Genomic DNA, 24,986 nt, shown 5'->3' on the forward strand with positions numbered 1-24,986 from the left:
TTAGTGTGGGATCTAGCCGGTATCCTGGACCCCGTCGCACTGCTGCTTACTTCCACTGGGCTGCCAGATTGCCTGGAAACCTTGAAGGCAGCGGTGCCCATCAATACGAGTCAAATATGGCACCAGCGGCCGCCAGCTGCAGAAGGTGGTTCGGAATTCGTGGGTCACGCTGGGCATGATGCCAGAAGCCTGGATGTCCGGGGGTAGTCTCAGACTGCCGAGAGACCTACGGAACTGCGATCCGGAGTTCGGGGATTCCATTGTGTTCGGACGGCCACTGAGAGAGGTGCTGTGTCCTGTGGAGCTGGATAAGCTTCCCTCTCCACCGCCCTGGTCTTTGCTCTGATGCATACTGCAGCTGCTGGGGTGGTGGGACCCGTCCAGAACCTGTAGACTGTGTAGATCAAGTGAGTGTCTGCGCCCAGATTTGCGGCTCTCCTCCACGAGGGATTCTGAGTGAGGAAGCGATCTGTGGTGGCCGATTACTCCATGGAGAGGTACTGCGACGTGTGGTGTTGCCTGGCCCCTCCCCCTCTTTGAGGTCAACCGTGCTGGTGGCTAACGCCATAGCCTAAGGCTTCTGAGCTGAGTGCCCTGTTGATGGGCCGTGAAAGAAGAGCATTGGCACCAGATGCATATCCACTGGGAAACTGGGCTATTTACCTAGGTGGCAAAGTGGACCACATTCTGGAGAAGTGAGTGCCCCCCCCCCCGCCCTGTCATCCACAAGGACTTGGCCTGAGAAAGTTGCCTTACTAAAGGGAGGATTCACTGGCCCCTCCCTTGCTGAACAGGGGCAGATTTGTTCAGGATCCTGGCCAAAGGCGTAATATTCTGAATCTTTGCTTGGAAAAATCCTAGCGTCGACTGGCGGGCCCCTCCCCTTTATCATGTAGATAATGGCAAGATAATTTCCCAGTGCTACCAGATACCGTTAGTGACTCTGTGTCCTTATCATAAAGTTGGGTCCTCTACAACCTCCCCCTCTTCTGCAAGGCCCGTTTCTCTCAACAAGGTGGGGAAGAGTCAGTCAGCTCTGCAGATATCTGGGAATCGATGACCAGCTACATGGTGCATCAGGTCTCTGGGGAACGTGTGAGAGGTACACCTGCTCATCCTTGGATTGCATTTGATGGTGCAACTGTGACACACCTATATTACTCTTTTGTCATGGCATGGAGGGGGGACGTGTGCACAACACCTTTCTTGACATGATAGTGTGCCCTAAAGTCTCCAAACCTGGAGATACCCAACAGGCTACTGCCTCAACTGAGATGGGGACTCCCCTTTTGGGACTACCACCCAGTGCTGATCATGTGCTGCCGGACACTAACGCTAAGTTTGCAGAACTGTTGGCAGCTGTGCGGGGATTAACAGCAACACTGGAGCCTAAGTTAGATATTGGCCACATGCAAGAGGAACATAATAAAGAGAAGACTAGAGTAACCACCCACAATAAGACCCTAAAAGAGATGCAACCAGATGTTGGACATGTTGAGTGATTTCTTGACAAGATCGATCTATGGTGACCACAATTTTTCCCCCAAAGGACAGCTGGATTTTTTCTTGACTTGGTTCACACAAGTTGTAGTGTTTCTGGCCTGTTGCTGCACTGTTGCACAATGGCCTGAGTTTGAGACAATGTTGGGGATCGGACACACATGTGTGGTGCTGCGTGCTAGAGTCATCTGACCGCTGTAGTTTTTGGTAATGGGCACGTTTCTAACTGTACTTTGTCATGACAGTACCAGAATACAGGTTCCTCATGTGGAATGCGAGACGTATGGGTTTTTATGCTAAGCATCACAGGATATATGCTTACTTGAAGAGGCGTGGAGCCCACTTTGCTTGTCTCCAGGAAAAACACCTTACATCTATGGAACTTACTAGACTGGGTAAACGATGGCGGGTGGGGTCTATGGTGCTACATATTCCAGTTTCGCAAAGGGTGTACTGATCTGGGTGGCCCGAATGTAACCCTTTACAACGTCCCACACTAAAATTGATCCTGAGGGTCACTATGTCGTGGTGGGAAGGATGCTTGATGGAATACCCTAACGCTTGTAGTAGTTTACGCCCCAACTGCGAGGGAATTCGTTTTTTAAACAACGCTTACACCCATCTTGCTCCCGGATCCAGTGGAATGCACACTTTGGTGCAGGGATTACAATGGGGTGCTTTAACTAGTGATTGACAAATCTAGCCTCCCCAAGCCCCTTTACTCTGTCTCGCAACACATGAACATGTAGGATCAAGAATTACAAGTTGGGGATGTTTGGCGTTCATTACACCCTACTGATAGAGAGTATTCCCATTACTCAATGGTACACAAACTACATACCAGAATAGATATGATCTTCGCACCTCTAGCGATGATTACACTATGCACACATTCAGAGTATTTAGGCAAGACCCTGTCATACCACAATCCCTTTTTGGCTTCAGTTAAGTGGGAGAGATCCAGACCGAGTATTCGGTGAGCAGGGGGTTGAAAGGTGAAGTGATTACAATGGGGGGCAATTGGGAGAGTTGGAGCGAACCGGTCAGACGGACTGTGGCCAATTCCTGGCTCTCTTGGTCTTGCGAAAGGAATACCGGTAATTGGTCAGTCTGCAGACCAAGTTTGATTTTAAGGTATACACACACCAACAATATGAACACAGAGATTAGGTTAGTTGCCTACTGGCATGGCTGCTATGATCTGACTCCCCAGACATCCGATCATCGCAATCCAACAGCAGTCAAAGCAGCTGGGATACAATGTTGTGTACAGGACTTAATTAGCGGCGCAACTTAATCAAATATTCGGGCGTGCAGGTATATTCTGACACTCATGATTTGCTGGTGGGGGATCTAGGGAAGGCAGTGACTGTGATTCGCCACTCCATTCCTTTTTTGGACTGGGTACCATTGTCCCCAATAGACAGGGTAACCATTCCCAAAATGTTAGTGCTGTCACGACTGCTCTATTTCTTTGCAGCCCTACCATGGATTTGCAGCCCTACCATGGATCGAGGCTTTCTTCCTCGATCTTAAAAGGATGTTGGCGAGATTGATTTGGGGCTATGGCTGGCGACGAGTTGCTCTACAAAAACTATTTTCCCCCTTGCAAGAAGGTAGCCTCGGACCCCTAGACTACGAATCATACTGTGCTGCAGCACAACTGCAGTGGCCAATGCGGTGGATTGGAGGAGAGGCGTCCCAGAATGTGTTGACATTTTGGAGGAGTTGGCGGGGAGAACATTGCTGCCTCTGCTCTTCGACACTACACCTCCTCGAGACACGGATTGTGTGCTGTTAAGTACATCACTATATGTCTGGAAACGATATGCCGGAGATAGGCATTGCCGTACACCTTTTGCTCGAGGTCTCTCGATTTGGGCCATACAAGTGTACGCAGGCTTGATGCCCGCGATTCAGGTCTGGGATTGGGAAGCTGGGGAACTATGACTTGGACGGATGTAGTGACGGAGGAGGGTCTTTGTGCCTTTGATATTTTGACGGTGGATCATGGACTAAACTAAGAACAGTTCTTGCTGTATTCGGCCCAGCAGGATGTGATGCATAAAACTTGGGGTTCCAAGTGGGGGCAGCCTCTCAAGAGGGCACCTCTAACGAGGGGTCGGGAGGGAACACCAGGAGAGCCATCACACACCTATACTCCACATTGTGGCGCAGATCAACTGCTGAACATGCGCGGTTACCTGATTGGTGGACATTGAGCTCGGGACGGATATCACAGATAAGCAATGGTACCGATGTGTACAATCGGTCAAACGGGTGACACAAAACATGTGGTTTCAGCTCATACAATTTTACTTCCTGCACTGTGCTTATCTCACCCTACGTAGGATTCACAAGATGTTCCTGGGTGCTTCTAAGGTCTGAGGTGCGGATCTGCTGATACTGACTTCCATCACATGGTGTGGTCCTGTACACTAATTCGTCCCTTTTGGGAAAAGGTGTCGCAGGTGATATCAGCGGTGACAAATAACTTGCTCCTGCTAGCCCGCCCAAATACTTACTTGATACATGGTTTATTACAAAGAAAGAACAAAGGTCTGTTAAGATTCCAGAATTAGCAATTATCTTAGCTATTCGACATATTACTATGGCTTGGAAGTCTACTGCGGCGCCCCCACTGAAACAATGGTGGACAGACATGCTCCGTTAGGCACCTGCCGAGCTATTGGTACACAAGCGATTGCGCACAGGAGGAGAGGGCTCACCTGGATCGACTTGAGGCCAGTACGGACAATCTTCAACCTTGAGCGCCTAACCTTTCCTCTGGGCGTTAATATGCAGGCAGGTCTTCCCCCCTCCTCTCAGTTTCTGCTAGGCCCCTCACCCCGGTTGGTATGCCGGATGGCCAGGTATTGGACCAGTTTCTAAGATAGTCTTTAAGGGTGTGGTAACAGAAATTTTGGCAACTGTACTGAGTACTCATATGTCCGCTGGAGCTGGTGTATTATTTGATTGTGCTCTGATCACAAATACACACACAGGTTGGGGTGGGGGAGGGGGTGTTTCATTGTTATGGCTGTTTGATAAAACTCGAGTACGATTGTGAATGTGCTTGCAGCATCTGTTGCACCATAAATGAATATGGCACAAGACAATAAACATTGTGCTTTAAACCCTCTGCTGCAAGTGGTTTGTCTTTACTGGTTTGAGCATTTTGGCCCTTTCAACCGTGAGGGCTCTGCTGATTAGCAGGAAAATCCCAATGTACATGTATCCTGTGGCAGATAAAATGGCTGTATGCACCTTGCTGTCTACGACTCACTTCATCTACAACAGTGTGAGGTTACTGTACCATAAGTGTTCTTTTAGTCAATTGTATAAACAACATATAAAAGCTTATAAAGAGATGTACAGAATGCCGATAAATTCTCAGCCACAAACACAGGAAGGGTGGGTGTGACTGTCTAGAGGGAATGCATAAAGCGTAGCTGTCACCCACCCTAGACGTGATTCGGAGACAGGTTGCAAGGCACACTGAGCTGAGAAATATCCACTTTCTAAAAGTGGCCATTCAAAAACAGTAATCTTAAATCAAACTTTACCAGTAAAAATGATTTATCATTATCATTCCAAAGATATATAATATGAGACAGCTACTCCTTTCTAATCAGGAATTACACATTAAAAGTCTATTAAGGTATTCCCAATGCTAGTCTACGAGAAGAGTAGGCCTCACAGTAGTGAAAAATTAATTTGGGTGTTTGTCATCAACAGGACATGTAAATCTTCAAATACATGTCCTACCCTTTAGTTACAAAGCACGCTGCCCTAAGGGCTGCCTAGGGGTGACGTATGTGCAATAAAAGGGGGGTTTAAGGCTTGGCAAAGGGTTTAACATGCCAAGTCAAAGTGGCAGTAAACTGTACACACAGGCCCTGCAATGGTAGGACTGAAACCGGTTTCAAAGGCTACTTGCGTGGGTGGCACAATCAGTGCTTCAGACCTACTAGTGGCATTTAATTTGCAAGCCCTGGGTATATGGTATATCACTTAACAAGAGTATTACAAGTAAATTAAATAAGCCAAACATGTATATACCAATTATACTATGTTGAGAAGACAGCACATGCACTTTAGCACTGGTTAGCCCTAAGTCAACTAAATGAAGGTCAGAAAAAGAGGAGGACAAAGAAAAAAGGTTTGGGGTGAGCCTTCACAGGGGGGGCATTTTCCAACAATGATCAGTATTCTTTTAATCAGTGGCAGGGTTAGTTGATATAGTTCGATATGTGAACCGAGACTAAAACACTCACATACGAGCCTGAAAATGTTGCAAAGCAAATATCCCCTGATATCTGAAGTGCTGTACAAGATTCCGTGCTTAGTAACGTCACAACTCCTTACTGAAACAGGATGATTCTGCATTATAACCATATCCAACTTCAGATTCAACCTGTTGCAATTCCCCATAAAACTAACTGTTGGATGTCGACCTCTCTGCAAGGTCACCCCAGAGCTTTACCTTCCTCTGCTGAGCCAGTTGATGTTGGCTTTTAGGACTATGTACACTTTTTCCCTGCTAACCGGTGGTAAAATGCTAATGCCTCCCCTAAAACATGGTAAGGCTGGCCTACACCTGAATGGGTTATTTCATTTACTTGTAAGTCTCTACTATATATGGCACTACAGGCACCCAGGGCCTGCAGAATAAAGTATACTAGTGGGCTGCAGCACTCATTGTGTCACTCACTAAAGTAGCCCATAAAAGCATTTATCAGGCCTGAACTGTTCTAAGGTGTATCTCCCATAGACTAACAATAGGTTACCTTATTACATTCAATAAGTATTAACTTCAGATTGAGAGCAGATAGAGAAATACTGTTTAAACTTAAATGAATTGTAATTTAAAATGCACCTTAATGATGAAGTCCGATTTTAGATTATAATTTTGAAAATGTCACTTTTACAAAGTTACACAAATAAGAGGGTTCTTCAGCCTTTGCTTCCAAGGCCAAAGAGATGCACATGGTCACAGAAGTGTTGTGAATGGATCAACTGTTTAATGGACCCCACCACCCCGTCTTCACTGCACAATCCTGGTGCTCTTAGTGGGCTGCACAGTGTAAGTGGATTGTGAAATATTTAGTGAATAAATATTTAGTGGCTAAAGGCTCCTGTGGCCGAGATTGACATCGGCGCCTCGCTGCTGGTCGCGCGCTTTGCATTGCTTCATTAGCTTTTAAAAAATCCCGTTTTTGTATTTATTTTAATATTTACTTTTCTGTATCCCTTGTTATTAATCCACGCTTTTGGCCCTTACCTGCACCTTAAATTGTTGAAACACCACCGCTGTTCGGCGGGTCCGGGTTCCCGGGAGGTGTGGCTGTCAGCGCCATCTTGCCTTGGGGAAGGGAAGCGTGAGCTCCATCTTTGAGCGTCCAGGTCACCTGGGACGCCGAGACGACGCTATTTAGGGCGAGCTGCACGAGGGGTGAGCCTGCTAAAGGCTCCTGTGGCCGAGATTGACATCGGCGCCTCGCTGCTGGTCGCGCTGGTCGCGCGCTTTGCATTGCTTCATTAGCTTTTAAAAAATCCCGTTTTTGGATTTATTTTAATATTTACTTTTCTGTATCCCTTGTTATTAATCCACGCTTTTGGCCCTTACCTGCACCTTAAATTGTTGAAACACCACCGCTGTTCGGCGGGTCCGGGTTCCCGGGAGGTGTGGCTGTCAGCGCCATCTTGCCTTGGGGAAGGGAAGCGTGAGCGCCATCTTTGAGCGTCCAGGTCACCTGGGACGCCGAGACGACGCTACTTAGGGCGAGCTGCACGAGGGGTGAGCCTGCTAAAGGCTCCTGTGGCCGAGATTGACATCGGCGCCTCGCTGCTGGTCGCGCTGGTCGCGCGCTTTGCATTACTTCATTAGCTTTTAAAAAATCCCGTTTTTGGATTTATTTTAATATTTACTTTTCTGTATCCCTTGTTATTAATCCACGCTTTTGGCCCTTACCTGCACCTTAAATTGTTGAAACACCACCGCTGTTCGGCGGGTCCGGGTTCCCGGGAGGTGTGGCTGTCAGCGCCATCTTGCCTTGGGGAAGGGAAGCGTGAGCGCCATCTTTGAGCGTCCAGGTCACCTGGGACGCCGAGACGACGCTATTTAGGGCGAGCTGCACGAGGGGTGAGCCTGCTAAAGGCTCCTGTGGCCGAGATTGACATCGGCGCCTCCCTGCTGGTCGCACTGGTCGCGCGCTTTGCATTGCTTCATTAGCTTTTGAAAAATCCCGTTTTTGGATTTATTTTAATATTTACTTTTCTGTATCCCTTGTTATTAATCCACGCTTTTGGCCCTTACCTGCACCTTAAATTGTTGAAACACCACCGCTGTTCGGCGGGTCCGGGTTCCCGGGAGGTGTGGCTGTCAGCGCCATCTTGCCTTGGGGAAGGGAAGCGTGAGCGCCATCTTTGAGCGTCCAGGTCACCTGGGACGCCGAGACAACGCTATTTAATGCTCGCTACTAGAGCGCAGCGGTAACGCGCAGCGGGCGCGCCTTCCCTGCGCCTGAGTCGTGCCAGAGTCCTGCCCATCTGCGCTCGTCAGCGTCTCGGAGGCGTGCGTGGCGGGACTCTGGCATTCGGCTCATTTGTGACCAGGGGCGCTCCACTGCTTTGGAGGTGCGTGTTATTTGCAACCTTCTGGGATGTTTACCTATAGCGCGGATGCTTTGCTAACTCTGCGGTCTCGTCCTTTGGGGTGTAAATATCTTTTTCCCGGAGGACGGCTTCTGGGAAGAGGTTGTCCGGTGTGTGGCTGGCGCCCAACGGCCTCGCCAACACCTGCTCTCTCATTTCCCAGGAAGCAACTTCACTGCGCTCTATTGAACACCAGATCCCTGCCCCGCCACTCTCAGGACATCTGGAGCCTTCTTGCAGACTCCAAGTTATCATGTCTATTCTTAACTGAGACTTGGCTGGGGGCAGGCTCCGAACCGGATATTGCCGGTGCTCTTCCCTCTAATTATACCATCTTAAGGAAAGACAGAATCGGGGGCAGAGGAGGAGGGGTGGCCCTAATAGTGGATAAGGCTTTGGGGTGCTCCTCTTTCCCGGTGGAGAACATCGCAGGATGTGAAGCGTTAGGCTTTTCACTTAGTCTTTCTGCCTCTCAGACATGCACGGGGCTCCTCGTTTATAGACCACCGGGGCCCATTGGTTCCTTTTTTGAAGATTTGCAGGCGGCCCTCTCTGTACCCTGCATGCGGTCAGCTCACTGTATGTTGTTGGGCGATTTAAATTTACATATGGATTCGATATTGGACGCTGATGCTTCCAAGCTGCGGGATATTACTGCACTGTTGGGCCTTGCCCCTTTTATTGATAGTCCTACCCACGTCAAAGGCCACACGTTAGATCTAATCTTTTCTACGGTCCCGTTAGAGGTGTCCTTACCGATCCCAGTTCTCTGGTCTGATCATTTTATAATAAATTTTGCTATCCCATATGAGGTTAGGACCAGCCATAGAACTCAGAAGGATGTGTTTCATCAGTCCAGGGCGTTTCATCGAGTGACAGCAGATATGCTATCGGACGCCCTTTGCCAACACCCGCGTAAATTTATAGGGAACCTTGAGGTAGATCTGATTTTGTTTCAGGAATGGCTGCAAGCAAGATTTGAGGAGCTAGCTCCAGTCATGATTCCGCCCCTTGGTTTACCTCTACACTGCGGGTAATGCGCCAAGACTGCAAAAAGGCGGAAAGACTCTGGCGTCGTAAATACGACCCTGTGGAGAAATTAAAATACCGTGATGCTATAAAACAGTACCACAAATGCATCTCCGAAGCTAAAAAGGAATATCTGGAGCATAGAATAGACCGGGTGGACAACACGAGTAGGGAACTTTTCAGGATTGTTAAAGAGTTTGTTGATCCTGCCGCAGGTGCCCTCTCACACTCGCATACAGAAGAGTGGATAGGACAGCTGGCTGACTTTTTTGTCACAAAAATTAAAGCCATTCAGGATTCTTTCCTTCCCGTGGATTCTGCCACGGACGCGGACGTTTTAGGTCGTACATTGAGCCTGGAACTCTCCTTAGAGGCAGAGCCCAGACCCATACTATCGGTCTTTCCACCGATGTCCTGTGGAACGTCGTTGGAGCTACTGTCTCGGCTCCAATCTGGCTCACCCCTGGACGCCTGTCCTGTGAGGGGTTTGGGCAGGGTGGCATCGGCAGTAAACAGCTTGCTGAACCCCCTGCTCAATCTGTCTTTGAGCTCGGGAGTGGTGCCCAGAGAATGGAAACACGCACTTATTCTGCCGCTGATCAAAAAACCTCTGTTAGATCCTTTGCTGCTGGCTAACTACAGACCGATCTCCCTCCTCCCTGCTCTGGCGAAGGTGGTCGAGAAGCATGTTCAGTATACACTTACCACCTTTATTGAGAATAACAACGTTCTCCATGACTCTCAATCGGGTTTCCGTGCTAATTATAGCACGGAGACAGCCCTTGTGGAAGTGACCGACACCATCAGGGAGACGTTCGATCGAGGGGGAAAGGCGATGTTGGTCATGTTGGACTTGTCGGCGGCTTTCGACACCGTCCCTCACGAGGGTCTCCTTTTAAGACTCAGGGAGATCGGACTGCGGGGGACGGTGTTGGATTGGTTTCAATCCTTTCTATCGGGCCGCCGACAGGTGATCTGGGCTCCACCGTTCTCCGCGGAAATGCCATCGCTAGAGGTTGGGGTTCCTCAAGGGTCCATCCTGAGCCCCACCATTTTTAACATCTATATGGCCCCTCTGGCGTTGGTAGCGGAGGCTTACGGGGCCCGGGTCATCTCATACGCTGATGACACCCAGCTCTTGTTCACGTGCAGCAAAGGTGAGGTCTTTGACGGCGGCAGGATCAAAGACTGTCTGAGTGCAGTCTTTGCGTGGTTTCGGAAGCACAGCCTGAAATGCAACTCGGATAAGTCTGAGTTGCTTTTCTTTGGTTGTGCTCCCGATCCGAGCTGGAAGTCGTGGTGGCCCCAGGACATGTTCCCTCCCGTAAGGTCATCCTCCCAAGTGAAAAATCTGGGAGTGGTATTTGATGAAGATCTATCTTTCCGACCCCATATTGCAGGACTAGCAGGGAAATGCTTTGGCATTCTTAAAATGCTGAGGAAATTCCTTCCACTGCTTTCCCTGCAATATCGTAAGACTGTAGTCCAGGCGCTAGTTGGGTCACGGCTAGATTATGCAAACGTGCTTTTTGCAGGTCTGCCCCCGTATCTTCTGGCTAGACTGCAGATTGTCCAAAATTCGGCGGCTAAAGCCATATTTGGCCTGCCAAGGAGAGCCAGTGCTTCTCTGCTTTTAAACAGGTTGCACTGGCTACCTATTTCTAAAAGAATTAGGTTTAAAATTCTCACGCTGGCGTTCAAAGCCCTTCACTCTGTTGGCCCGAACTACATCAAAAAGCGTATTGCTTTCTATGCGCCACGGAGGTTGCTGCGGTCAGCCGATTTGGCTAAAGTGGAGGTGCCTACTGTCAAACGAGTTCGGATGGGAGGACGGTCCTTCCAATATATGGCAGCGTGCCTTTGGAATGAACTCCCTCTCTCCCTCCGCAAAGCTAACAGCCTTCTAGCTTTTAGGAAAGAGCTGAAGACCATGCTCTTTTCCGTGTAATCAACGTGACGGTAGCGTCTCTGTCTGTGTTTTTCTGGACTTCAGGCCCCCTTTGCCAAAGCGCCGGGACACCCCCTGGGGTAGCCGTGCGCTCTAAAAGTACAGCCTTAACATAACAAGAAGTGCACAGTGAAGCATATAATAAAAATGTTAACTTAAGGATGCACAAATTCAAAGATTTAGGGGCTCCTCGAATGGAATTTTTACAGTAAAGTCAACATAAAACATGTTGACGATTCGACCCTAATAATTTAATTTAGGAACGGAGTCTTCATCAGGACATACAAGTAGACATTTGGCTTTATGATAAATTGCAACAATGCACACTAGATACTGTGACAGCGTTGGGAGCAATCACTGCATCGGGAAAAGATGGAATATATAGTTCATTGTGTACTTTATTTCATCATCCATTTACACTGCACCGCTCACTAAGACCACTTACAGCTTGTTATTTCCAACTATTTTGGATGATTGCACCATATAAAATTGTGTAAACCATCCATCTGCACAGGTGTGGGCAGTTAAGACAGTGTGGGTATCCATTAAATTCTCTAGCCTAGGAAATGAAGGCTCAAGCTTTGCCTGAGGGGAAACCTGGTATTTGTGTAACTATATCTACCCGGATTCCTAGGGACCCTAATCTGCCCCTTAGTTTGATTTCAACGTTTACAAAGTTGCCATTTTCCTGTCCAAAGTCTGAGGCCTTTCTAGGAGTTTCCAGCTGCCTGGGGCTGTTAATGGATCCTCCATTAAAAATGTGTATTGGGCCCTTGCTCCCTTCACGGCGCAGCTCCGCCTGGTGTCTGCTGCTCCCACTGAGGCCCTCCTCCAGCAGGCTCCTGCCTGCGCCTCATCCCTGGTGGTCTAGTGGCAGAGCGTCACTGCCCTGCTGCTAGAGCTGCCCCTCTGTCTCTCTTTTATGTTTTTGCCTTTATATCTGCTTTTTTCTTGATTCGACTTCCTCAGCACGACCACTCCGCTAACACCAACAAATGCCAACACTGCAGCGCGCAACCTTCACAAATGGATCTCTAACTGCACTGACACTCTGGCACTCCTCAAGACACCAGGCAAGAAACATTCCAAGAAAGCCACTGGTACACTGCCACCCTCCAGGAGACCAGACGCGCCTGCAGATAACTCAAGAAGAGATGAAGGAACAGCAAAATCCCGGAAACCCAGGCTACCATCAAATCCGCAGTCAATGCACACCACCTTCTCCTCAAAACCACAAAGAAAATGGCCTTCCAAGACAGAATCAACGCCAACGCACACAACAGCAAAAAACTCTTCGCCATCATCAAGGAGTTCGCCAGGCCCAAAAAAAGAGGCCACAGACGTCCCACCCTCCCAAGATAAATATTGAATTAAATGCAGAAATTGGCTATAGGCAGCAAACGAATGATAGTAGAACTATAAAATATTAAGGAAGTGCATTTGCATCCAAAATTTGGGGTTAATGCAATGTAATATATAATTACTAACTACAGCAGATCAATGATTTGTTATGTGTGTGCTAACAGAAAACATTTTAAACAGTGTTGATGGAATAATTAAAGCATATGTTTACCAGGTGTGCAAATATGCTAACATTTTACTGACTTAACAAGTATTCATTTTTGCTACTATATGAATGTGATGCAACTTTCTCTTAACCCGTTGGCTGCTGCCGTCGGCCAATGGCCGACGCGACCGCGCCCGTTTTTTAAAACGGCCGCACTGCCGCAAAAAAGCGGAAGCAGCCAACGGGTTAAAATCATTTTTATAATAAATGTCGAAAGAATTTTATATTCAGTGTTATGCCACCACTACACACTCATTCTGACTGTTTTAAACTTGAAAGGTGTGCATTGACAATAATGGACTGTGTGCCGAGCATTCTATACTCACCTGTGTCAATTCCTGAAGAGATGTGTTGTATTGCTTGCAGAGTTATTCTGGGATTAATTAACAGACTCTCCGAAGCCGTTATTTAGTGGAGGCACCACTGAGGAGTCAATGGATTGTTCAATGGGCTTGTGGTACCTGTGGACAGAGTACAGAGGTGCTCACTGTATGTGTTAACTTAATCAGCAATTGAAACAAGCATATAACAAAAGATGGTTTTCTCCTAACCATACTACAGCCTGGTAAAATGAATAATACCCTGCGGAGGAAAGCCCTGGACAGAAATATTATACCAACGAGTCCACAATAAAGTCATTCTGGAAAATACAGCTACAACTGTATATAAGCTGTAAAACAAAATGCCAATTATACATACTTGTACTATTCTATAATGTTAGAGAAGCATAAAAATTGGGTCAACAGGGCTTCCCGTAGGATCCAAATTATCCCCATAATAATGTACCGTAACCATTCTGATTTTTATTTGTAGCCTGGAAGTAATGGACTCCCATTCATCTCACAATAGAGATCAGCCCAGCAGTTAGCCATCCTGGAAGGCTGAGAATTTTTTCCACTATCTTATATAGTTTTTGCAGGTCTGTAGCCTATTGAAATTCGTTATAAAAATTAAGACAATTTCCCACTATTGCAAGTGTGTAATAATGTTTCTCAAAATGCATGATATTTTTAAGACAAATTTTGTTGTGATAACATACGTTATTACCCTGATAAAAGTGACAGACTTTAAGGGCTTTAGTGGTCTGTTGTTCGAAGACCTAGTGTGGAAAATACCAATACTTGTAGTGGATTTTGGGTACGCATGTTCAATATCATGGTTGGCTTTCCTGTCAATTGCATTTGCTTACTTCTTACTCGATGGCTTTCCTTTCTCTACTTGTGTTTGTCTATCCATTGGAGGGTAGCTTCTTTATCATCCTTTTGATTGGATGACTTGTAGTATTCCAATGCTTACAATCAGGGAACTACTATTTTATTTGTTTTAGTGCTCCATAGGAATGCATGGTTTATCTTTCTCCGTCCCTTTCCGTGTGCTGCTTTACCCTTCACATTCTGCCCCCATACGCCGTCATTGTGGCTCTCCTAATCCCCAGCTCATATGTTGCTTCACCCAAAGCAGCCCTCCCCATTCCATCTTAATAGCCCATCTCCTCTGGAGATGGGGATGGGGTGAGCGGGGGAGGCAGGGATCACAGTTAGAATTCCCAGATGTTATGTTTCAGATAGAGGATACTGATTATACAAGGTGTAACACAGCAGAGTGCTTTGTGCTTTCTTCATTATCTAAATACATTATGCTTACAGATTAATTAGCTGAAGGGAAGAAAGAAGATTGAGATGAGACCCCTTGTAATATAAAATTGAGAATTGTATAGGATTGCATTTTTGCTTCTAATCGTTGAAAATAATACGTTTACAACATAATTTTATTGAAATATGAGTTTTAAAACTACTTCTATTAGTCAAATACAACTAGGCAAAGATAAAGCATATTAGTGAGAATGAGGGAACACGGTGGGTGGGCAACCAAGCACTCTCCCTACTAACGTGCGACTGAAGCCCATGAAACTAAAGATTACATATTTCTGGAAAATATACACGAATCTACTGAGCTTCCTACTAGCTAACTAGAAACTCCTATAAACTGTATATTTATTATTGTACATTTCCCGGCATGGCCATTTAGAACTGCGGTTTTATATTAACTATTTCACTGACCATTACTAAAAGAAGAACATGGCAATTTCAAAGCCAGATATCCTGCTGTTTTCTTGTCCAATTTTTTAGAGTGATCAGTAACCACCCTGCTACCAGGAGAGTAATGGTACAGAGGACTAAGATCTGTGCTCTCTCCCAAGTGTGCACTAAGATGAAGTTGACAACCAAGCATGGAACCCAGATCACAGAGGATGACCCTTGGGCTCCACCGACCAGTAAAGCACTGAATTCAACCTCTCGACATGGTTAGATATTTGCCTTGAAATTCAACAGAAAATATACCTCCCAACCCTCAGAAACTGCTTCATGCTCCACCACCAGGAGAATTCAACTTGCATTCTTATTCGCCTTGTATGCTGCATTGGCTCATTATTGGTCAAGACCAGAGAAATTATTTGGAGGGCGTTAAGAGGCATGTACGCCAAAATTAATGCAGAGATTGTTCTTTCTACAGCTTGAGGAATTATAGTTTCTTTTAATGCCTGGAAAGAAATCTGTAGCATCATACTCAAAGTACTTAGCCTCCCAGTTCTTCTACATTCTGTGAGGTGAATCAGCACTCTCACTTCACTGAGCAGTTGTGCTAGATCAATGTGTTTTCAATAGTGGCTCGTAATAATTATTACAGGTGACTACTCACGTTATTAATTACAAGTGATTTCAGATGTCAGTACTTACTTATGAGAACACAATCAGAGTAGGTTTTTAAGGAAATGACAGTCTAATGCAGTTTAATAATAATATTATGGGTTATTGAGAGGTGATGTGCCATCTGAATTACAAAGCCGAAAGCTGAGGGTTTTATTCAAGCATAGAACTGCGAGGTTACTACATATACACCGAAAGACTATTTGTTGGAGGCATGGCAATCTACATGGGTTTCCCATATTTTAATTTGCAGATGTAATAATTTACAGTTCGATGTGGCATTGAGTGTGTATTGCTTTTTCGGGTTAGATGTGTGCATGTATAGTGAGGACAGGCATGTAGGTAACGGGAATAACTTGAGGAAACTGCGGGGTTCCAGTGAAAGAACGGTTTGATGTTAGTGCCTGTTGATCAAGTACTAGATTGTGCCTATTTGTTTCCTGGAGAGTAAATGTGGAGTTAGCATTGCCTTACGTGACATTTAGTACAGATCTCTATCATCTCAACTCATTACAACATTTTTACAACTGGGTTGGAATCGGTAATCTGGGGGACCATTACTAAAACACCATAGATATGTTATATATTTATTATGTGATGTTTTCCATACCATAAATTCAGGCTTTAGACATCCACACATGGTCCCTTCGATTTATGGCGTCTATTGTTATCAACGTTCCGGATGTACCCCCTAGTAAGTGTGGACTAGACAAACATGCCAGGCAGAGAGGGAGCGTTTCTGATTGTGAGCACAAGAGTGTATCTGTGCGGCTAAGAGTGCCCGTGGGCTGGTCTGTTTAAGAGGTAAAACAAAATCACCATACAGAAACGTACAAATTAAATCACCGCTTCGCATGACTTATTTTATGCTCAGGTGACAAATTAAAATAAAGCCACCTAAATGTAATATAACTTTGAAATATTTTGGGAAAAAACACTTTTAAAGGGAATGATAATTAGTGAAACTTGTGCGGATTTTATTCGTAGGTTACTTTATGGTCTGCACGTATGTCTTTCTGCATAATAAGCGTGATAATCAGCTTTTCAGCAAATGTTTATGTAAACAAACCTGGAAAAGATGCCACTGAATACTTAAAATGCACGAGGTTTGTTGCACTGAGGCTCACAGCAAAATAATTTTATGTATAAGATTTTACATCACAATCAATCCATGAAATATCATGAACAAAAAATAAATGCTTAAAGAATGCAGTAACAGGTAGACTGTGGTTTAAATTGTGATGAACCTATTTATGAACCCTTGTTCTAAGTGAACAGTGCACACCGCATTCAGGTTTGTATACTTGTATGTTGCTAGTTAGCATTCAGCCAAATGGATGGAATGCCTGATCCAAGTAAGTTAATGACTTCTCTTCACGAAAACTATGGGAATTGGAACTCTAAAAATCCCCTTGCAAGTGTTGCAGAGTTTCAATTTGTGAATTTAGTTCTCTGAACTTTCATGTCTTAAATGTCCGAGCTGGCAAACTTTCGAAACACAAGCGCCATCTTACAAATGCTCAGAATACAGACTATCAAACATTAACGATAGACTGATGAGCTTTAGTGAAGGCAACAGGCTACTTATTTATTCTAAGTAGAATCAATAAAATAAAACAGTATTTGGCTCAGAAAAGTTAGCAAAGTGCACATAAATCTTGCAGAGAAAATAATGTCTATCAGTGAAAAAACGCTCTTTCAGCATTTACACGGTAGATATCGCGTCACTTACATGTGCCAACAAGGACTTTAAAACATTATCCATTTTTCTGAAACATTCATAAAGGAACTGGATTTATAGTCGTAGATGCAGTGGTCCGAATAACCCTTTGAGCATTAATATGAAAACCTCTGGCCATCAATTACATTCTCAATGGTGAAACATATCTTAAATGAAGTATGGTTTCCACGAATATAATTACATTGCACCAGTTTTAAAGGTGTATACCTTTAGAGTAGGGAAAATGAAGCCATATTCGCTAAACTCAATAACTTCAATGGACCAAAAACATAGATCAGTGTCAATTATCAACTCCATTTACAATGGAAAACAGTCAAGAAAGAAATGCTTAGCAGGCCGAGTGAATTTGGGGTGGGGTTCCGCAAGGTTTCAGGATGTGTGGAATATGTATGTTTACTAGCTCCATTACTAGTTCCCATAACAGGGAAGAGTTCAGCAACTCAGAAATGGGAAATATATAACTAGATTTATTACACTGATGCTTTAAAATTAGATAGGATTGGTTCATATAGTTGGAATTTTATAATTAGCAGTACGTTTTACTAGAATATAGATTAGCATTACTAGCGGGATCTTGAATATCAGCAGAAAAATCATTTTGTTTGCCTTCATTTTATTCTCTTGTTTTTCAATGATGTTAAAAATGAAAATTAATGTAATGTGTAAGCTTCTCGTGAAACGAGGGTAATTAGTTTATAAGATTAAGAAGAATTGTGTTGCAAATTATTGACTACCAATTTAAGCTATCCTCTTCTGTGTTTACAACTAGCTGCTGCTACTCATTATTAAATGATTCGTTCTCAGATCAACTAGGATTTATCAAATTTCACAGTGCTTGATTTGCGTAACTACTTTAATTAAATCATTTTTTCACACAGCACAATCATGTGTTGAGTTGTACGCATAAGATATTGCGTAGGACGAGGTGTTAATCAAGGCATTTTCCTCAACACATATTTGATGACAATCCGAAGTGCCAACTTATTCACAGAAATGCTATATCTGGCATTTGAGTGCAGTGGCAGTACACTGTTTGCCCAAAATGTTTTTGCAACAGTTATTTCTTTTACCAAAGTCAGCAAAAGGTTGGTGGATTTAAAATGAACAGTAAGAAATGAAGGCCGTTTCTTGCAAGAGACATTTTTTTACTGCCTAGCTTCCCCAAATGTGTCTAACTGAAAAGAAGAGAGAAGCCTGTATGTCTGGTTGTTTATGCAGTTTCTTTAAGATATTGTCTTGGCATACAAGCACGGCATAAGCCCTTAGTAAATGCCAAGCTGATGCTCCTGCATACATTAACATTTGGTAATGGGACTCTGTGATTAATCTTTGACTGGAAAGTTTCTTCTCTGTTTGCCTCTGATGACAAACAGAGAAGAGACTCTGTTGGAAACCAACTTGCAACAAAATTAGTATTTCTTTATTTACTGCACTTCTGCAAGTAGCTATCCCTTATGAGTTCAAGTTCTACTGGAGCTAAAATTCAATTATACTTCAAAATTGTTCCCAAAGTTACTTGCCTTGCAGTGCAATATCGGGTTTATCCCGATGTTTATATGAATCAGACCTGTTATCTTCTCATTATGCAGAAACCATTCTTTGAACGTTACATTAATAATGATAGAGAGCATTGCTCTGCATAACAATATAAATGATTTGTGGGTGACACATTAACAGAGGATGTTTTCAAATGTTTTCCCAAGTGGACAAACTTTCCGAACATACAAGATCTGGAAACACGCTCACCGTCTATGGACTGTTTCCTCAATCAAAATGTTTATGTTAGAAAAGCCTTTCAAAACAACCTTTTTATAGATTCTAAAAGTACTTTTAAATTCGTTAAAAAAACATTTGGACACCTTCATTCACTATAGAGCTGGAGATGGCATGTTTTGCGAATGCAAAATCACATTTACAATACCAAAAAGTTAAGCAGCACTCATAACTTTTTTTCTGATTTGCATGGACAAATGCACTCTTGTAAGTGCACACAAGTATATAGTACAACTAAACACGTATAAATGAATAGCACATGCATACATATAGAAATCTATGATTGACGCAGCTTTGCAGAAACACTAGTGGAACTGAGAATTAAAAAAAATGCGTAAATCTACTTCAGACACAGTTGTAAATTTGAGTTTTAATATTTTGAATCCATCAGGTCTCCTGTTTGTTTTAAAGTTTTCTATCGCACCAACTCGTCCTGAAGGTATTGGAGTGCTTTACACGAGCACCAGGTACATTACACAGACACATTCATTTATTTTTTGTTTTTTATGGCATGGGAAGATATTGTGATTTGCCTAGAATTATAGGATGTTGAACCGACGCCGAGACTCGAACTATGGTTACCCAGGTCCCAAGTAGGCAGCTCTAGCAGTTACGCAACCATTCTCGTTGTAGAAACAGTGCAATCAGCCCACAGTTGTGAGGCGCTAGAAGGGTTTCATCATTATTTATGTTTCGACGGTGGATTATTATTCAACTATATATGTTCGAAAGGGAGTTTTTCAGCGTTTCAGTCATTTTAGATCCATTATTTATTGCTAACACACCCTAATGCATTGTAGACAAAATGAAAGGTTTCTCTGGGTTTTTGCTTCACAGGTTTAGCCTCAAGAACATATTTTTTCTTAAAAATCCATATAAAATGACTCCCTCACGCCTCTTTTGTCCACCCACACATGATTTCCCATTGATACCCGAACAGACAGAAACTGTGCATAGATGAATTCTCCCTAGTCAAGATGCACCTTTTGCAACAGTACTTCCAAAGCCAGAATAAGCATACTATTACCATGTATAGCCAGCACAAATTCAAATTTAGCTTTCTCTGCCAAAAGCATACATCTAGCATGGATGCAAAACAATCACACATGTATTCTGACATGTATGCAACTCAGCTGACATACTCTGAGTGAAAGGAAGCAAAAGGGGGCAAAACACTGCACACTGTAGATATGGTAAGTAAAACCAGTATTTGCAAAGTTAATTGGTCTCAGTTTTGACCAGGGCATAAACCTAATGGTTTAGCCAGTGCTTTTTTCTCCCAGTTTGTCGCCATGAGTACCAAGGTATGGAAGCTATCTTAGAGTGCTTTTTATTAAGCTTTCTAAAAAAAAAAAAAAGCAATCCAAGATGGCATATGTGCTTGCTCATACATAGCCGACCATTGTGGAATCGTTTTCATTACAATTAAAACATTTCACGATGAACACCCCATGCGTGTCTGCAAGTATGTACATGGACGACAGCCATCTTGGAAACAATTCTCATAAAGCTTAAAACAAATATTCCACATTAGACATCCTCTGTGTACATGCACAATGGTAATTTGGAAGACTTTTTGATATGCATTATGAACAAATATTTCAGGATTGCTGCTTATGCATTCACTTGCAGTTTGCCATCCTGCAATGACTGATCCTTAACCATGTGCACATGCCCATGCATGTGCATGCAGGGGCAGCTCTCTTCGAATGGTTAAATAGCCTTTCAGTTTTGTATTAGCAGGGTTGATGCATGGCATGGAGTGCAGTGAGGACAAGCAGGCAGTAAAGGATAACTCATGTTCAAATAACATGAGTGGCGGATGGGATTGGAAAAGAAGCAGGGAAAACAAGGATGGAAATGAGGGTGGGAAAATAGTCCCTCGTGCACAGCAATTCAATAATCTGACAATAGCACAAGAAGAATACAACGAATCCAAGTAGAATGCTAAAGGCTCCATGGGCAGGACAAACACAAGAATTAGGAATAAACCCACTGAATCAGGAGGAAGGATCTGAGATAGACAAGAAAATCATTGAAATATGATTAGGTGGTGGCCCCAAAGCCCACTTTAAGTCCATGTTTGAACCCTTCTATTTTTTGCTAACCTGTCTGTAGGCAAACTCCAAAATAGGGGAGATTCACTGAATGAAAATTAAAGTGATCGTTACATTTTCCAAATCATTTCTCAAACTAAATTGCAATTACCACAAGCCCCCAAATATTCTTAATCAAGGGATTTGCCTACTGAATTACATATCAGACTGAGTCTATAATTATGCTAATTTGCAAAAGGTGAGAGACTGTTTTGCTTCAGAGATTTCAGACAAAATCTTAGAAAATGGCTTGTGTACAGTCGAGGTCTCCTAAAAAGATAAAATCAGTCAATGGCATACACAGCTTACTTATTATGTTCAATCATAGATCAACCTACATATTTGGGCTTTAAAATGTGATATAATTGATACACACTGAGAGAAACTATACATACTGACTACACACACAAAGGTACACCAGTACGGTTGACCAAGTTTTTAGATTTGTTTTAATTTATTGGCGGGTGGTGCTTTTAAAGGGGGGGCACGCTTTTTGCGGCTTTCGTTGATCTTAAATCAGCGTTCGACCTGGTGCCACGTGCAAAAATGTGGGCAGCCTTTCAAGATCAGGGCATGCCCCCGGATATCTTGTTGCTTTTAATTAGATTACATGAGGACAAGTTTGCCCAAGTCCGTTGGAACCAGCAGGGGAGTGTAACTGACAAATTTCCAATCGCCAGGGGAGTTCGCCAAGGGTGCGTACTAGCACCGACCCTCTTCTCACTATACATCAACAGGGTGATCAGCTATTTTGAAAATCAACCAACCGATGCTCCCAATGGTTGGATGGTAAGCTGATCTCCCTGATGATGTTTGCAGACGACACGCTACTAATCTCAAAAACTCAACAGGGTCTCCAGAAGGCCATTGATGTTTTTGAAGTCTTCTGCAATGACCATGGACTTCTCATTAACACAACTAAGACTAAGTTCATGGTCTTACATAAATCCAAGCATGTCAGAGGGAAGGTGGTAATGAATGGGGTTCAACTTGAACAGACCCAAGTATTCACTTATCTGGGCATTACCCTATCATCTAAATTAGATTGGAAACACCACTCAAACCAGCTGGTTACGAAGCACGCTCAATTGGCGGGAGCCCTCACCAAAGAATTTTATCTGTCACACACTAGGCCAATTACCCCGGTCCTAAAGATCTATGATGCTAAAGCCAGAGCAGCTGTCCTTTATGGTGCAGAATTGTGGGGACTTAGCAATCTAAAGAAGTTGACGGGCGCGCAAAATACATTTTTGCGTAGTATCGCAGGCCTTTCAGTATCAACCCCCCTGATTCCTCTCCTATACGATTTGGGATCTCAATGCCTCGAAGATATGGCTCGTTATAGATCAGCCGCGTACTGGAGGAGACTATGGGTTACCCCAGAACTCTCCCAGTACGCTCGGGCCTTTCTCGAGGTTAGAGATGCCGACAGGGCACACAAAATATAATGGTTGAGGGAGGTGAGGGCTATCTACATGGCCATGGGCCTATCCCCTTTGTGGGATGACCCATTAGTGAATTCCTTTCCCCCTAGAAAAGCATTCAGAGACTTGTACTGGAACATGCTTGTGCTAAAAAGATTTGGCCGTTGTATCGGGCCATCACTAACGGTGGAATTCCTAGGACTAAAACGCTCTCCAGTCCTCGAGGGTTATTGGGACTGGATTACCATCCCTGGGGACAGGAAGAAATATCATCAGTTCAGGGTGGGGACATTACCACTCAATGCCTTCACCGCGAAATGGCGCGGGGGACAATGTTCCACCTGCCCCTTCTACCCCACCCAACAGGAAGGCATTGGGCACATACTTTTTGTCTGCCCTGAATATAAAGTTCCTAGAATAACATGGCTAAAACTTATTTGTATGCAGTTAGGCTTGAAAACAGGTCGCGAGTCCGTTAGGATTCTCCGAACTGATAATTCTCAGGCCGTGGTTATAGCTGTGGCTAAGTTTCTCCACTGGATGTGGATTACTCGAGCACGTAAAATGAGCTTACAGTGACATCTTAATGGGTTATTTTAAAGCTTTTTAATGGGTTTACGTCACCTGATATTATACACCTTGTAAAATGATTTACAGGAATGTTTTAAAGGTATTTGTACAATGGATTGAATTTGTTTATTTATGACTTCAAACAGATTTAGTTAACATTTGCTTATATGTACGTAACTTATTGTATTAATTAACTTATGGATGGTCTTCAATTGATGTGGTTCCAAGTAACATGGGGTATTGTGAAAACTTGATTTCTGATATAACAGTGGGTAATTTTTAATTTGTAAGCGTCTAGTTGTTGTAATGTCTTTTAAGATTTCAAAATCGAAATAAAGACTTTTGAAATTGACTACATACACACACAAACATAATAAAAAAATCTACTGCAATGCACTGTAGAAACAATACTTTTTCTTGTAAAAATGCACGTATAGCAAAGTCTCTGCTTCTGTCGCCTCTCGATAAGGGATTTCACCCCAGATCCACAGTCCAACAAAACTGTTAATAGAAGAATGTTAACCGGGAAGCATACTACCTTTTGCTTGAGAAATGTAAGCAAATGTAAGGAAAATGTAGGTATTTATAATGTGACATCTAGCTTGACTTTGCAAGTCAAAACTAGACATCTCTACACAATGAGCAGAATTTTCAGATACTTTACTTTCTCGTTGGGGCTTTTCACAGGGATTTTGAAGGCACATTATCAAAAACGGAAGTGAAGCAAGAATACTGAAAATAACTGTAAATACCATACAGGAGGGGAAGGTAACGGAATTTAGAAGATGGTCATAATTTTATGAATTTGACAACTTTGCCTGTGCGAAGTTTCCTTGTCTGGAGGCCAAGATAATTGTACTGTTTCCTAGGCTCAGAGGTCCTGCCCATAAGTAGCAGAAAATCCTTATGCCAATAATCAGCACTAGGGTATTCCTTCAATAGCAGGGACAGAGTTGGAATTGAGGGCAATGGCAGGGAGGGGTCCTTATGATCCAAGACAGTCTACGTTGTGGGAGAGGGAGCTGCTATATGAGAACCTTAGTGGTAATGGTAAACTGTGACGGGATGATGTGAGGGATTGCAGTGGCGATATAGAAGTGTCAGAGAAAGCAGCTCTAACTCAGGAGTGGAGCAACCGTTAAATCACAAGGCCTGAAACTGTATAGGAATTGCGCTGTATTTAATAATCACCGCAGACACGATTTGGTGATAACTCTGATTTATTGTCCCGAGCGTCGGGAATGCGAGCGCTCTACAACTTTCACTCGCGGCATCCAAAATGGCCACTGCACGTTCCTGGCATGCCCCGGGCGCATGCTCATAAAAGACTAGAGCGTGTCACCACATATCTTCCCCCTCCTTTGCTACAGAGGGAAAGGACAGGTAAGGGGACAGTGAAATATAAGTACATAACAGTCTTACTTGACTCCCATGTCAAAGTCCTCGAATCTCTTTGGCACCTTGAGAAGTCTACCCAACCTTGTTCGTGATTGTGTCGGGATAACATCCGCACTATGGTCATCTACTAGAAGTCCTTCTCTCACGTTCGCCTTCACCAGCTGCCCTCTCTCCTTTCCATTGACACACGGGCTCCGTGGTGCAGGCTGACTAGTTACTACCACACCCTCATTCTCCTCAGAGGAGTATTGGTCTTCACTACCTCGGTTGGGAGTTGAGGGTCCTTGCACAGTTCTCGCCGTTGCCTGCGCTGCCTCGGGCTCATCACTTTCTTCTGGGGTGAGCGGACTCATACCTTCAGGGCCTTCCCACTTCATGATTCTGTTGCATCTCGCCATTATATCTTGCGACCATACCTTCCCATCGCTCAATAGGGCTGACCTGGCGTAAGGCTCCACAACTTGCAATGGAGAGCTAAACTTGCTGTCTCCTTTCTTCTTTAGTACAGCCTGTTTCACTCTTACCCACTCGCCTTTTTCCAGTATTACCTCCTTGACATTACGACGTTTGTTGTA

The 24,986-nt window shown here is 44.0% G+C and overlaps 1 protein-coding gene across 5 annotated transcripts in view; it reads right to left on the bottom strand.

The window, feature by feature from the left end:
• LOC144821103 (uncharacterized) overlaps positions 1-24,986 on the bottom strand; it is a 551,585-nt gene that overhangs the window by 365,349 nt on the left and 161,250 nt on the right. For all 5 annotated transcript variants that reach the window (XR_013608229.1, XR_013608235.1, XR_013608223.1 and 2 more), the window contains one exon: positions 13,028-13,162. The gene's annotated coding sequence lies outside the window, so the exon portion shown is untranslated. The remainder of the gene's footprint in view (positions 1-13,027; positions 13,163-24,986) is intronic.

Source organism: Lissotriton helveticus, chromosome 1_1 (genome assembly GCF_964261635.1).
Source record: "Lissotriton helveticus chromosome 1_1, aLisHel1.1, whole genome shotgun sequence".
NCBI classification, from domain to species: domain Eukaryota; kingdom Metazoa; phylum Chordata; class Amphibia; order Caudata; family Salamandridae; genus Lissotriton; species Lissotriton helveticus.